Source organism: Eschrichtius robustus, chromosome 3 (assembly GCF_028021215.1).
Source record: "Eschrichtius robustus isolate mEscRob2 chromosome 3, mEscRob2.pri, whole genome shotgun sequence".
Taxonomy (NCBI): domain Eukaryota; kingdom Metazoa; phylum Chordata; class Mammalia; order Artiodactyla; family Eschrichtiidae; genus Eschrichtius; species Eschrichtius robustus.
In genome coordinates this window covers 117,163,716-117,177,275 of record NC_090826.1, presented here as the reverse complement: position 1 = coordinate 117,177,275, position 13,560 = coordinate 117,163,716, and the positions used below count along the sequence as shown (strand labels likewise).

Sequence of the window (13,560 nt, the reverse complement as noted above, 5' to 3'; positions counted from 1 at the left end):
CACAGAAAGAACCTCCTGAACAGCTTAGCTGCACCTCAGGCTTCTGAATCCCTTATTCAAAAATGGGAAAATGGAGGTCTCGGGGGTAAATGGCTCTCGTGGGTATAGAAACCACTTAACAAGGTCAACCCCAAAGGAAATGGGGTTTTCAGAAGAAACCTTCTGGAGAGAACTGCTTGTTCTCAGTATAAAAAAACAGGGCAAAAATGGAAGTCGCCCAGGAGGTTGCCTGCCAGTCTGTTAGAAATGAAGCTAATTTCTACCACAATTCCGGGAGACGTCTAATTCGTATTTCTTTTCAGCATCAAAGTCAGCCGCCCGGAACACTGCGAAAACAACTTTGCCTCCTCAGTATTGCGCACGCGCCCCTCGCTCCGTTTTCCGTTGGTCTTAAGCCCCGCCCCCTATGCGTCCTTCGAGGAGGGCTGGGAGCGGAGAGCTCGCGCGACCGCTCTTCCCCCAGTCTTCTCCAGCACATCGTCGCAAACGGGGCCGGAAAGCGTGGCGGCGCAGGCGCAAGCGCAGAGAGCGGAGGAGGTGGTGGTGGCGGCCGCTGGCCAGTGTAAGATGGCGGCGGCGGTGGTGGCGGCAGTGGACAGGGCGGCTGGGCGTGGAACAGTCGGAGCAGCCTCTGGCAGAAGGATGACCCAAGACAGGAAGCGGGCTGCTGAGCCTCGCCGGCTCCCGTGCTTGTAACTGCCCCAGCCGGACACCCCCCCCCCTTGACCTACCCGGTCCGTGTCTCGTTCCGGCTTGGCCTGCCCCCCTCTCCCCTGGCCCACTCCTCTTCAAGATAGGTTTGACTCCTTTCCCAAGCTCCCAGGGCTCAGGGCTTCTTCCCCTGACCTGAGTCACCGCCGGGAGGATTGGCTGCCTTTCCCTCAGGTCAGCCCCAGGGTTGCCCCCAGGAGCCTGCCCCGCAATCTTCAGGGACGTCTTGCCTCGTCGGGTGACCCATTTGTGTGCGCTTTTCCCCCCTTTAGATTGGGGACGTGGCTCCCCCTGCGTTTCCCCGTCACCTCAGGACCACCGCGCAGTGTGCCCCCTCCCCCATCCCGAGTTCTCGGGCCCAGCACCTTGTACGGAAGGCCGAGGTCCAAGATTACCCCGCAGTCAGTTGTTGCTGTCTGTTTCTGTACCTTTTGTAATGTAATTCTCGTAGCCTGCCTCCCCCCACCCCTAAATCGTTCAGGACACCGTAGAACGGTCCCATTTGGTCCCTGTTAGTTGGAAAGCATCTGGTGGCTTGAGTTTCTGACTCATATGATTGTTGCTGGACTCTCTGTAAACAAACCGGCATTAGCGCTATCACGTTCTCTCCGGGATTTCCCCGCTGCTCTGTGGCTTCTTGTTGAGAGGTTTGGTTAGGGGTTAGCGTTGGAAAGATTCAGGTTTTCCTTTTAAATGACTTCTACGTTTTAGTGGAGCTGGGAGATTACTTGCCTGGTTCCTTTAATTTCTGTAACTGTAAGTTATTTGTTCAGTAGTCAGAATTAGATAAATTACGGTGGTTCTAAATAGTTCTGAGGAGGTCTAAAAAATACTAACGTATTCATAAATATTTTTTATTATGTTTAGTAGAAGAGACACCTTTGCCATTTAAACTTTTAACTTTTCTCAGTCCTTCAGTGAATCAACAGACCTATTTTCTCAGGAGCTCAGCCTGGCCCTACTTCAGTGATAAAGGAGGAAAGGTGAGTAGGAGTTGAAGGCATTTAAATTCCTGAGTGCAAGACAGACCCTACCCTGGTGCTCAAGTGCTGACCACTAGTCATAAAATTCCTACCACAGTTTCCCAAAGAGTTGGGTATTGTTCTTGGCTTTGTTCCAGCTCTGGTTAAATTACTTTTACAAGTTTAATTGGCTCTGCGCCTCTTGACTTTCTGTGGTAAACTATTGCTGTATATTTTCACATGACTACAGTTAAGCCTAGAAGTGAATGTATCTCCCTCTTTCTTTATTCATTTGCCTTGTGTTTTGCCTTTGTGCGGATCGTGTTTCTTACACTGTTAAAAGCTGGGAACTAGTTTGCCTGAGTTCTGTTTAGCTTTTTGTCAAATCAAGTCTCTTTGCCTCTCAGGACTTTAAATTGTCATTTCTTGCTATGGAGAATATTTAGCCGCTTTTAACTAAAAGCTAGTGAGTGATGAGTGGTGCTGCCTTTAGTTGGTGACTGAGTCCAATCCACCTCAGAATTCCAACTTTTCAGGACACAGTGATAAATTTTTGGTAAAAAAAAGTAGTGGTGCTCTTTTATATCTGGTCTGAAGAATTCTTGGTTAGCAGAGGAATCATCCTGTGCATTCAGTAGCATGGGCCCGTCCCACAGAGGGAGTTAGGACATACTTGTAAACGTAATTTTTGTAAGGGTGTTAGATTTCTGGTAGCAGAGAATAGTGCTGTGGTTGAGTTTCATAGGCTGTGACGGAAGAGCTGAGTGGCTCTGGAAGGTAGGCCTGGCTGATTCTTAATATCTTTATGATTTGTAGTAGGAAGAGGTTGAGTGTGACATTGGTGAGTTTTATTCCACACGGCTCATTATGAACTAGAATAAGATTATTATTGGTAGTATGTATGTGTATCAATAAGATAAAAAGGGGAAAATACAGTCTTTAGAACTGGGTAGGTCTGGGTTTAAATACCGTACTAAGATTTATTAGCCATGTGACCTTGGGCAAGTTACTTAAACTTTTCTGAGTCTTAATTTCCACATGTGTAAAAGTGGGATAATACTGCTTACGTCCTAGGGTCATTGTCAGTATTGTATGAGGAAGCTTATATAAAGGTCTTACATTATGCCTAGCCCAAGATGGACACTAAAAAAATATTTTCTCTTTTCTTTGCACATCATTGATATAGCTTTGAATAAGTTATACGTTAGTTTACACTTCTTTGCATTTTGCTTTTGAACACATTTTTCTGGTTAATTTTTCAGATTCCTTTTTTTTAAATTAATTAATTTTTATTTTTGTCTGCGTTGGGTCTTTGTCGCTGTGTGCGGGCTTTCTTTAGTTGTGTTGAGCGGGGGCTACTCTTTGTTGTGGTGCACGGGCTTCTCATTGCAGTGGCTTCTCTTGTTGCGAAGCATGGGCTCTAGGTGCGCGGGCTTCAGTAGTTGTGGCGCACGGGCTTAGTTGCTCCGCGGGATTTGGGATCTTCCCGGACCAGGGATCTTCTTAACCACTGCGCCACCAGGGAAACCCTTCAGATTCATTTTTAATTGGTCAGCTTAGATGTGTTCTTTGTAGGTGCCCACCTAGGGTTGTCTTCTGAACATGATTCAGTTTAGTCTGGTGGGAGTTCCAGACCAGAGGACAGCAGGAATATTAGATGTTGATGTATGTATATTTCTAAATGCATTCTTAAATTAAACATCAATAAGTTTCCTTTGTTCTTTGCTCCTGCCTCTTGGTCTCTCTTTTAGCTCACCTAATCAGAGTTGACCTAAGTATTGTAACTCCTTTCCTTCCAGCTTTCAATGTTGTTTACCACCTCAGCTCTAGCTACCTCTTATGCCTTTTCCTTTTTGCCATAGAAGGAATACATTTTTTTTCCCAAGTTGTTGGGCTCTGCAGTGGTCCTCATCAATAGTTAATCAAAGAACTAGACCATGAAAAGGTCTCCTTTCTTTCTGAAGTAAATCTGGGCTAGGGAGTTAGGAATGCAGAGTTTTTTATTTCATCTCCCCAGCTGGACCATCTTAATAATACGACAGCACAGATAAAAAGTTTTTAACCTCTTGTTGGTTTTTCTTTCACATCTTTTTGAGGGAGGTAAGGGCACATGAAAATTAAGAAAGTGTTGATAACATTGCTGTGAAAGCAACTGTGTTCATTCAGGCCAGTGATCAACTTAGAGTTGACCAACTTTCATTACCACCATCTAGGGTCTAAATTCTCTCTGTTCAAAGGTAAAGACTCTTGGGGTGGAGGGTAGTGAGGTGCATTTTATTATTTGTGTTATTTATGAGGTCTAGAGTTCTGTGTTCAGCAGGGCGAGAGTGGGTGTGGGAGGAGAAAAGGCAAGATGTCGAAAGAGGCATAACTTTGACTGTTCCTTATTACCGTATGTGCTGGGAAGAACCCACTCCCACCATCACCACTACCAAGAAGGGCTTCACATTTTATGCTCCAGGTTGACACCTGTGTATACAGTGAATCAATATTTTTAGTCTGTAGACCACAACTGTAAAATTCTTATATTTCTGAAGATATTTTATATTTCAGGGTGTTGCATAAGAATTGTTGCACCTTACTAAGAAGTATTACCTACCGTGGCTGCAGTGGGAGGCTCGGTATGCTTATGACCTTAGTTCCCACCACCAGCCTGACAGGGCATTTTATTCAGCAGCCTGTTAAATGTATAAGAATCAGTCTCAGTGCTATGATCCTTAGTTTTGACTAGGATCAACCTAAGACAGAAGCTTGTCTTCAGAGAAAGCTAAAAGAAATGTCTTTTTGTTGCCAGTTTAAAACAATACTGGCATTTCAAAAGCAAACGGACTCCAGTAGAAGACATTTTATAGAAGTATGCCCTGTTGTGGGAGACTGAGATCTTCAGAGTTTCATGGTCTAGGTCCTGTATTCTATCAGGTGAGTTACAGGCTTTAAAAATCATGAAGTGACGGGTTGACCTTTGTTTTCAGTAGATAGATTTATTTCTGGATTATTTCTGCTGTAGAAAAGTTATTCTAAACATGTCTAGGAAGTGTCCAGATTATAAAAGACAGAATTATCCAAACAGAGCTTTTTATTGCATCACATTGGTGTTAAAGTTAGTTTTTAAGATTGAATTAGTTTTTTTGTTTTAAAGCAGATTATCAGTGAGCCAAGATAATCTGTTATTTACTCTCAGCCATTGGGAACCCAGGCAACTGAAAGAATTGAATCAGCAACAGTCATGGACGTAGTGACTATGTATATCTTAGTTCCAGAGCCAAATGCTGGTGATTTTAGATTAGCTTTACAGTAATATTGAAAACTGTTCATCTTTCATTTTTGTGAGTATACCCAAGAAACTTTATCACTGTTAAAATTGGTCAGAAAAAGGGGCTACCTCTTCTTATTTACTGATTCAGTTATTTTTGGAGTGAGAAGAAAGTCCTTGAAAGGTCTTTAAAAATTAGAGTGTGATGCGTTTTATGAATTGGTCACTTCTTTATAGCAGTCTTTATCTCTACCTCTACAGGACGTAGTTTCTGGGCCAGAAGCCCAGTTTCTCAAGTACTGCCTTAACCCAAGGAATGTGTATGCCAAAGATAAACTAATGAATTAAGGCTGCCCTGAGTTTGCAAATAGGGCATGGTGAATGATTAATTTGACAAAGATGGCATCTTATTAATGAAACGTAGTGTGTCTAAATGGATTGGGTTATTGCAAAAGTTTTCATTATTGTATCTGAGAGGTTAGATATTTGCTCTTATTCTCTGAGGATACTATTTAAGGAGGTCTGGGCAAGTTCTAATGTGAAGCATCCATGCTTGCCTCACATGTCTTTTTTTTTGTTGTTGTTAGCCATCTGGAAAGCTATTATAGGATTTACCTCTAGTGGTAGCCAAGAGGCTATATTCCTCTGGTGCACTTTAAGCATTGCCACATTATCAGGTATGTTTTTAACCTTACTTAGGACCCACATTATTTATACTCTGTCCTCTAGTCTCGTGCAGATAGGAGGGCACTTCTTGATGTTTTAGCCTCTCTTTCTTTATTGTTTTATCGTAAGTTGTACCCTTTCATCTCTGTAGTGTCCTTTCAGACAATTTAAGAAAAATTTGAAATGTGAATGGCAAAAACTGGTAATGGGGACTGGATTCTGATGTAAATATAAATCATTTCATAGTGGGAACACAATGAAATTTCCTAAGAAATGGGTTTTCCTTAAAATGATTTAAATTGAGATGAATGTGCTTAAATGTTATTATAAAACATTCCTTAGCTCTGTTGCTGGAGATAGCACTTAGTTCATTCCTAACATACTCTGAAATACTGTTAGTAGAATTAAAGCCAATAAACTATAAACACAGGGCATTTGGTACTACCAACAGGGAGAGAAGGCATTCATCCAATGGAGGAACAGAGTTCCTTGTTTGTAGTATAGTTGATGTAGGACTTCTTACCTTCCTCATCATCATTTGTGATGGTTGCTTTGAAGTTCTCATCTTGGCTATCTTCTGAACCTTAGAAAGGGAGAAGACTTAAAGAGACTTATGCTGTGGGCTCCTGGGTATATTGCTTTACCCCAGTTCATAGAACACGAATGTACTCAAAAGAAGGTATTAACAGAGTTCTCTGAATTCTTTAAAAGGCCAGTGAGAGTAGGTAAGCAGATTTCATAGACTTGGAACTGTGTGTTGATTTGTGTACAATGTTTGGAGGATCATTGTTGAGTGGTGAAGAAGCCCAGGCTTCTCTAGGAAATGCAGTCTGGAATCAGAGATGAGAAGCTAGAAAAATAATATAAATGCCTACCACGTACAGACAGCCAGTTGCAAATGTTGTGTTTAATCCTCTAAACCAGCTCCTTCAGGGTAATGATATTGTCCCATTTTACAAAAGAAACAAACTCAAGGGTAGATGGTCGAAGTACAATTCAAACCGAGGTCTGACGGACACTGAAGCCCTTTTCTTTCCATTATACCATATGCTGTCTTTAAAAACCAGGGCTCTTCAATGCCAAGTGCTGAAGCAAATTGAGCTGAAAGGTAGAGTTCAGTACTTTTTTTTTAAAAAATTAATTAATTTATTGTTTATTTTTGGCTGTGTTGGGTGTTCGTTGCTGCGCGTGGGCTTTCTCTAGTTGTGGCGAGCGGGGGCTGCTCTTCGTTGCGGTGCGCAGGCTTCTCACTGCGGTGGCTTCTCTTGTTGCGGAGCATGGGCTCTAGGCACGCAGGCTTCAGTAGTTGTGGCGCATGGGCTTAGTTGCTCCGCGGCATGTGGGATCTTCCTGGACCGGGGCTCAAACCCGTGTCCCCTGCATTGGCAGGCGGATTCTTAACCACTCTGCCACCAGGGAAGTCCATCAGTATTTCTTATAAAAGTGTATTTAAAGTATAAAAGGTCTGTCCAAATGACAATATGAATGAACACATTTTTGAATTGTTTAAACATGGGTCTCAGGTTATGATTAATTGGTAGCCTAATAAGTTTTTTATGGGAATAATTTTAATGGACTTAACTGAAGAGATAGCTGAATCCTTTTATTTTATGATACTTGAATAGGGAGAAAACCAGCATTCTCACTCAATTCCTGAGGTAATTCCATGGAAAAGCAGTTCTGAGTCTTACAGCCTTTTATCAGTTTGCACCTTTCTGTACTCTGTAGCATTTGAAACAAGAACCATCCCCACTTTCTTGAAACCTTTTCATCTCTTGACTTCCAAGTCATTTAAAACTGTTACTCTTTCAACTTCCCTGGGCATCTCTCTCCCTCTTTTTTCAAAGGGTAGGTATTCCCCAAGATTTTTTTCCTTTCTCGAGTCCTTAATTTATTTGTTTTGGTTTTTTAGTGAGGTATAACTTACAAGGGATTTTATTTTGAAGCTTATCTATACAAATAATTCTCAAGCCTGTATCTCTGGCCCTAATTTATTTCTCAGGTTTCAGACATACATTGATTTTCCACTTACTTTCCTGACATGTCAACTTGGATTTTAAACGTAATCAAATTCCTTTCTTCCCCCACATGCCAGTCTCTCATTTATGGCACTTGATTTCCTCTGGGCACCCAGACTCAAACTTGTCTTTTTTATTTTTTGAGCTTTGTTACTGCTCATTGAGCCAAATTCTATCAATTCTGCCTCTACAGTGTTTCACACGTTGACCCCATTCTTTTAATTTTCTCTGCCATCAGCCTAAGACAGGGTCTCATTGCTTCTTAACTTTGACAACTGTCCATTTCAGTCCATCTTATTATCCTTAAAATCTTCCTGATGACACACACACACACCTTCTACTATACTTCACACACACACACACACACACACCACCTTCTACTGTACTTCTTAACTAATGAACTATACCCCAGCATCTAGCCAAGCCAGACTACCCACGTATTTTGTTGAACATAATCAGGTTTTTCATCTTCCATGTCTTTTCTCATCGTGGTCCTGATGGAATAGCTTCCTCAGTTCTACCCATTGAAATCCTCTCCTTCCTTCAAAGTCCAGTTTAAAAGCTAATTTCTCCATGGAAGCTTTTCCTTTCTCCCTGACTAAACATAATCCTTTACTCTGTTGAACTACAACAACATTCTGTTTATCTTTTCTTTTTCTTTTCCTTTTTTGGCTACGCCACTCGGCTTGCAGTAGCTTAGCTCCCTGACCAGGGATTGAACCCGGGCCATGGCAGTGAAAGAGCTGAGTCCTAACCACTGGACTGCTAGGAAATTCGTTTTTTTTTTTTTTTTTTTTTTTAAATGGTACTGGCACTTGTGTCTCTTGTATCATAGTTGTATACCTGTTTTTCCTAGTTGCTTATTGGCTACAAAAGGTATTATGACTGCCTTATTTATATTTGTAGATTCTGTATTGCCTTGTACATTGTTGTATTACTAGCATGTCTCAGTACAAATGGGCCACTGGGTGGTGCCAGAGGCCTATAATTTAGATAAAAAAGAGAGGCTAGAGCTGCTATACAGTTGGGTTACCCAGTGCTGTTACATCTTCTGCAAGATAGGAATAGAGATTAATTTCCCTGATCCAGAAACGTTTATAGTTTCTGCTCCTCTGTCCCGTTTACCAGAGGAGACAGTGTAGTATATTTAACTCCTCCGAGTACTTTAATAGAGAGTAGCCCAGAATTAAAGGCCTGCCCCCCTGTAAACATGTTTATATAGTATGAGTTTCAGTTTCCTTGGGGTCATCCTTTGAATTCAGTGTCTGAAGTTCTCTGTCTGATTAATAAACACTGTACTATTAGAGTGGGGCTGGCAGCAGGAGTTGGGAAAGTTGGCTTGGAGAAGTGTTTATTGTGAAGTAGAAAAACAATAAGGTAAGGAGAATGAATTTAAATTGAGCCATTTCAGCTTGAAAGCAAAAACTGGGGATGGAGAAAATAGGACTGGTTGATTCCAGATGGACTGTGGGACCTAAGACTGAAAAGCAAATTTGTACTTTGGATGGAGATCAACCCTGAACAGCTGTTCAGTCATGAGTGGTGTGGGACATCTGTCCTCCCAAGAGGAACCAGGGATGTGTGGCTCTCAGATATGTCTTACTAATAATTGAAGTAGTTTCTACCATCGCATTTCACTTTAAGAGGAAATTCTGAAACCTTGTCTCATTTAAACATGGGTGTCTGTGTAAGAGAGTCGGGCACTTCAGTTGCAGAATGAGACATGCCAAACGAGACAGCTGGACTGACCCAGCTGGACTGACCCAAGAGAATGCTGAGATTATGTAACTCAAGGGAACTCACTGAGCATGAGTTCAGGTCTTAGTAAAGGGATCAAGGACAGTAATATTATTTACAAGTTGATGTTTCCATTGAACCTGAGGTAAGGTAGAGTTATCAGACCAGTTTCCATAGACCCTAGAGTCCAAAGGAGTTAAAATGAACTTGAGAGAAATTTTAAAGATAAAAATAAAAAGCATATGTATACAAATTAGTAGTACAACCGTTAGAACTACTTTGGACTACTTTAAGCTTCTGGTATTCTTAGTTGTCACCTAGACAGTAGGGTTGAAGACTTCTTATGAGTTCAGGATTCATCTTGCCTTTAATGTGGTTCTGATAAGGCAGCTTTGTTTGCAGCAAAAATTCTTCCACATTTTAATTTTCAAGCAAGAAGACCGGACATTTTGCTCTCATTTATTGTGCCCTATTGGCCAGTGTTAGCTAACTTCTGTTAATAATCGCAGGCTTGAGAATCTAGTATTTTTAATTGTTGGGTTGTATCTGTCATTTAACACTTTGCATGATTCTCTCCCCCCCCCCCCCCCCCACTCTCTCATTCTCTTTTCTGGCCAGATTGATTGATTGATTGATTGATAATTTACATACAGTAAAATTTACCTTTTGTTTCACTGACCCATTCTATGGGTTCTAACAAATGCATAGTCATGTAACACCACTGTGATGGAGGCATAGAACATTTTCATCATTCCAGAAAGTTTTCTCGTGACTGTTTGTAGTTAGTTCCTTTTCCCCAAATCCCAGCAATGACTTATTTGCTCTCTGTCCCTATAGTTTATCTTTTCTGGAATGTCCTACAAATGGAGTCATACTATGTAGCTGTTTGAGTCTTGCTTCTTTCACTTAGCATAACACATTTGAGATCCATTCATGTTGCTGTATATGTCAGTAGTTCATTGTGTGATGGACCACAATTTTTTTATACATGACCTGGCTGAAAACCACTTGTTTTTAGTTTTTGATGGATCTAAGTAAAGCCACTAAAACATTTACATTTAGATTTTTAGGTGGATATATAGTTTCATTTTTCTTGAGTACATACCTGGGTAGGATTCCTGGGTTGTATGGTAAGTGTATGTTTAACTTTATAAAAAAAAAAACAACTGCTGAACTGTTTTTCAAAGTGACTAACTACCATTTTACCTTTCTCTGAGCAGTGTGTGAGACATTAGTTGCTCTACTCCTTGTTAGCGCTTGATAAAGTAAACTTTTATTATTATTTTAAAAATTTTAACTATTCTAATAGGTGTGTAGAGGATTCTCATTGTGGTTTTAATTTGTATTTTGCTAATGACTAATAATGTTGATCATATTTTTCAAGTGATTGTTATTTAGTTGTGAGAGATTTTAAATATATTCTGATTGCTGTCAAATATGTCTTTTGTAGATATTTTCTTGTAGTTCATTGCTTGTCTTTTCGTTTTTTTAAGTGTCTCTTGAAGACTAGATTTTTAATTTTTGTATGTCCAGTTAATTAATTGTTTCTTTCATGGTTTGTGCTTTTTTGCATTCTATCTTAAGAAATACTTGCCATGGGGACTTCACTGGCGGTCCAGTGGTTAAGACTCTGTACTTCCAATGCAGGGGGTGCATGTTCGTTTCCTGGTCGGGAGACTTAAGATCCCACATGCCTCACGGTGTGGCCAAAAAAAAAGAAATACTTGCCTAACCTGATGTCACAAAGATTATCTATTTTGTTTTTCTTCTGAAAGTTGTATTGTTTTAGCTTTTACATTTAGGTCTATGATCCATTTTGAGTTAGTTACTTTTTGTATATTGTACAATGTCCAAGTCGAGTTTCTTTTTTTTAAATTTGGATGTCCTGTTGTTCTAGTATACCTGGTTTCTTGTATAAATCTTTCATCAATATTAGGATAAGAAAGCAGCCCCATTGGTTTTAAACAAGAGATGTTTGGTGCCTCTGCCACAAAGTACTCTTACATCCTGTTTTAACTCCCCCTCTGCTTGATTTTTAGTTAATATTTTGTCATGTATTTGGTTTAAAATTTAAGGCCTTTTTCTTATTAAGACAGGAGAAATCTAGGTCACTGGAATTTCTTAGGTAGAAATTAAAATGACACCTGGGTCTTTTTTCCCCATCCCCCAATAGTTTACTCTTTAACCTTCACTTTGGCAGGGGTTATGGTTATTTTTAGAGTACAGGCAGTAGAGCTAATCTAATTAAACTCCCCCAGCTACCTGGGGCAGTGAGCTCATCAGCTCTTCCAGGCTCAGTTTGGTTTGCTCTGGACTGGATTTTACATGGAAATTGATCAAGGTAAAAACAGTGGATTTGTTGGGAATGGAGTGCATTAAAGAGTGAAGAAGGTAATTTAAGTTTGGGTCAGATATGGTCCCTACCTCAAATTATAAAATAAGGTTGTATTCTTTGGTGATGGAAGAAATTCTAGAGTGACTCCTATGCTTAATTAAGACCTAGGGCACAGTCATAGCACCTTAGCCTGCTTTAATTTGGGCACTTACTCTAATTTCTACCCCAGAATTGAGATGGTTTTAAGTTTTTTCATTTTGACAGACATTTATACGATCACAACTCATCCCCAAAGTAATTGTATTTTATCACTGTCATCGAAGTTTCTTGGCTTTTTAGAGAAGTGGTCCCCCAGAATGGGAATGTATGTACTCCAAGGGGTATGGAAGATGATCCAGTGGTGTATAGGGAGGGAATGTTGAAATTTTAAGTTTTTTCTGGAAAAATCAAGCTTAATATTTAATGTGAATTGATTAAATGTGGGTTCATGAAACTATCAAAAGTTTTCACTGATAGAAGTTCATAATCAGTTTTGAGATCACTGCTCTAAGAGTGTCCTTCTTCAGAAGTTTTAACATATAATTTTGCTTAACTGTACCATCTCTGGAATTACTAATACTGTTTTACAAAAGAAGAAAATGAAGCCCAGAGAAGATTAAGCAGCACATCCAAGGTCACATCACAAAGTTTGTTAATAACTTAGCTAGTACTAGAACCCTGGACTTCCAATTTTCAGCCTAGGACTAATTTTACTAAACTCTGTGGCCCCTAAAATGTGACTTTTAGAAGCTCTCTGCCTATCAGCTCGGTGATTAAACAGAGTTGACATAAGCATTCACAGGTTTTGTTCTGTTTCTGAATTTAGGAATAAATTCTGCGAACTTTTTTCCTCAAAGAAAAGATCGCTTCTTGCAAGAACCTTAAACCAATTTCCCAGAAGATGAGCTTTACAACCTCTGGGTATAGGTTCAACCTCATGGCTCTCCTTTTCTGAGAAGAGGTTCTCAGAGCTAGGTAAGCATTAGGCGCCTCCTGCCCAGCAAATGTGTTTTCTAGAGCCACTGTGAGTCTAAAGTTCAGGCAGTCTGGGCTTCTGTAGAAGTTGATGAGATTCAGTTTTGAGAAAGGGTCTCTGGAGCTGCTCAATACTTCTTCTCTAGGAGTGGATAACAGTGAGATGGGAAGTATGGTGTGGTTGACAGTTTTGATTCTGGAGGTGAGAAAACATCAGTTCTGTTCTCAGTTGACCATAAGGTATGCCTATGACCTTAGTTTTTAATCTTAAAGTAGTACAGTTGTTTTCCCTGCTTCATAGAACTTTTGCAATTAATGTAATTAATTTAAGCCCTAGGTGAGGAAGAAGATATTGCTGAGCTACTAAAGAATATAAACAGGGACTACTGAGAGGAAAAAAACAAGTGTTGTGTGAGGAATGCTGTACAAAAATACATCACTGAAGTAGGAGGAGGAAAACAGCCTGCTCTGCAAACAGCTCTTCACTGTTTTTCTTTATGTGGCTTCACAGATCTGTTTTTTGTTGGCATTGTCTTTCATCATCACCCTTCCAGGTGTCCCTCCCTCAAATTCAGCCTCAGTCCTCCTCTTGCATTATTTCTACTCCCCCGCCGTGGCCTAATGTGAGCAAGCTTTGGGCAGCTGTCTCTTGGCAGAGGACACTTTTTAAAAAATTTTTTTGAAGCAACTTGGATTTTTGTAGAGGAGAGAAGGGGGTAAAGATAAGGATGGGGCTGCTTCTGGGATAATTGTTATGGGAATGAAAGGGCTGTTGAAAGATTAGAGGCCAGTGTGCCTGGGTACAAGGACTGGAGTCATAATCATACTTTGTCTTTTCAGTGCCTTTTGTCCAAGGCACTGAAA

General features: G+C 40.5%; 1 protein-coding gene across 7 annotated transcripts in view; it reads left to right on the top strand.

Annotated features, from left to right (window-relative positions):
• Positions 1-454: 454 nt before the first annotated feature.
• DCAF8 (DDB1 and CUL4 associated factor 8) overlaps positions 455-13,560 on the top strand; it is a 42,416-nt gene continuing 29,310 nt past the window's right edge. Inside the window, exons 1-3 of one of the 7 annotated variants that reach the window (XM_068541099.1) lie at positions 455-562; positions 1,622-1,694; positions 12,548-12,696. The gene's annotated coding sequence lies outside the window, so the exon portion shown is untranslated. The other 6 variants (XM_068541098.1, XM_068541100.1, XM_068541096.1 and 3 more) reach the window with 6 other exon arrangements.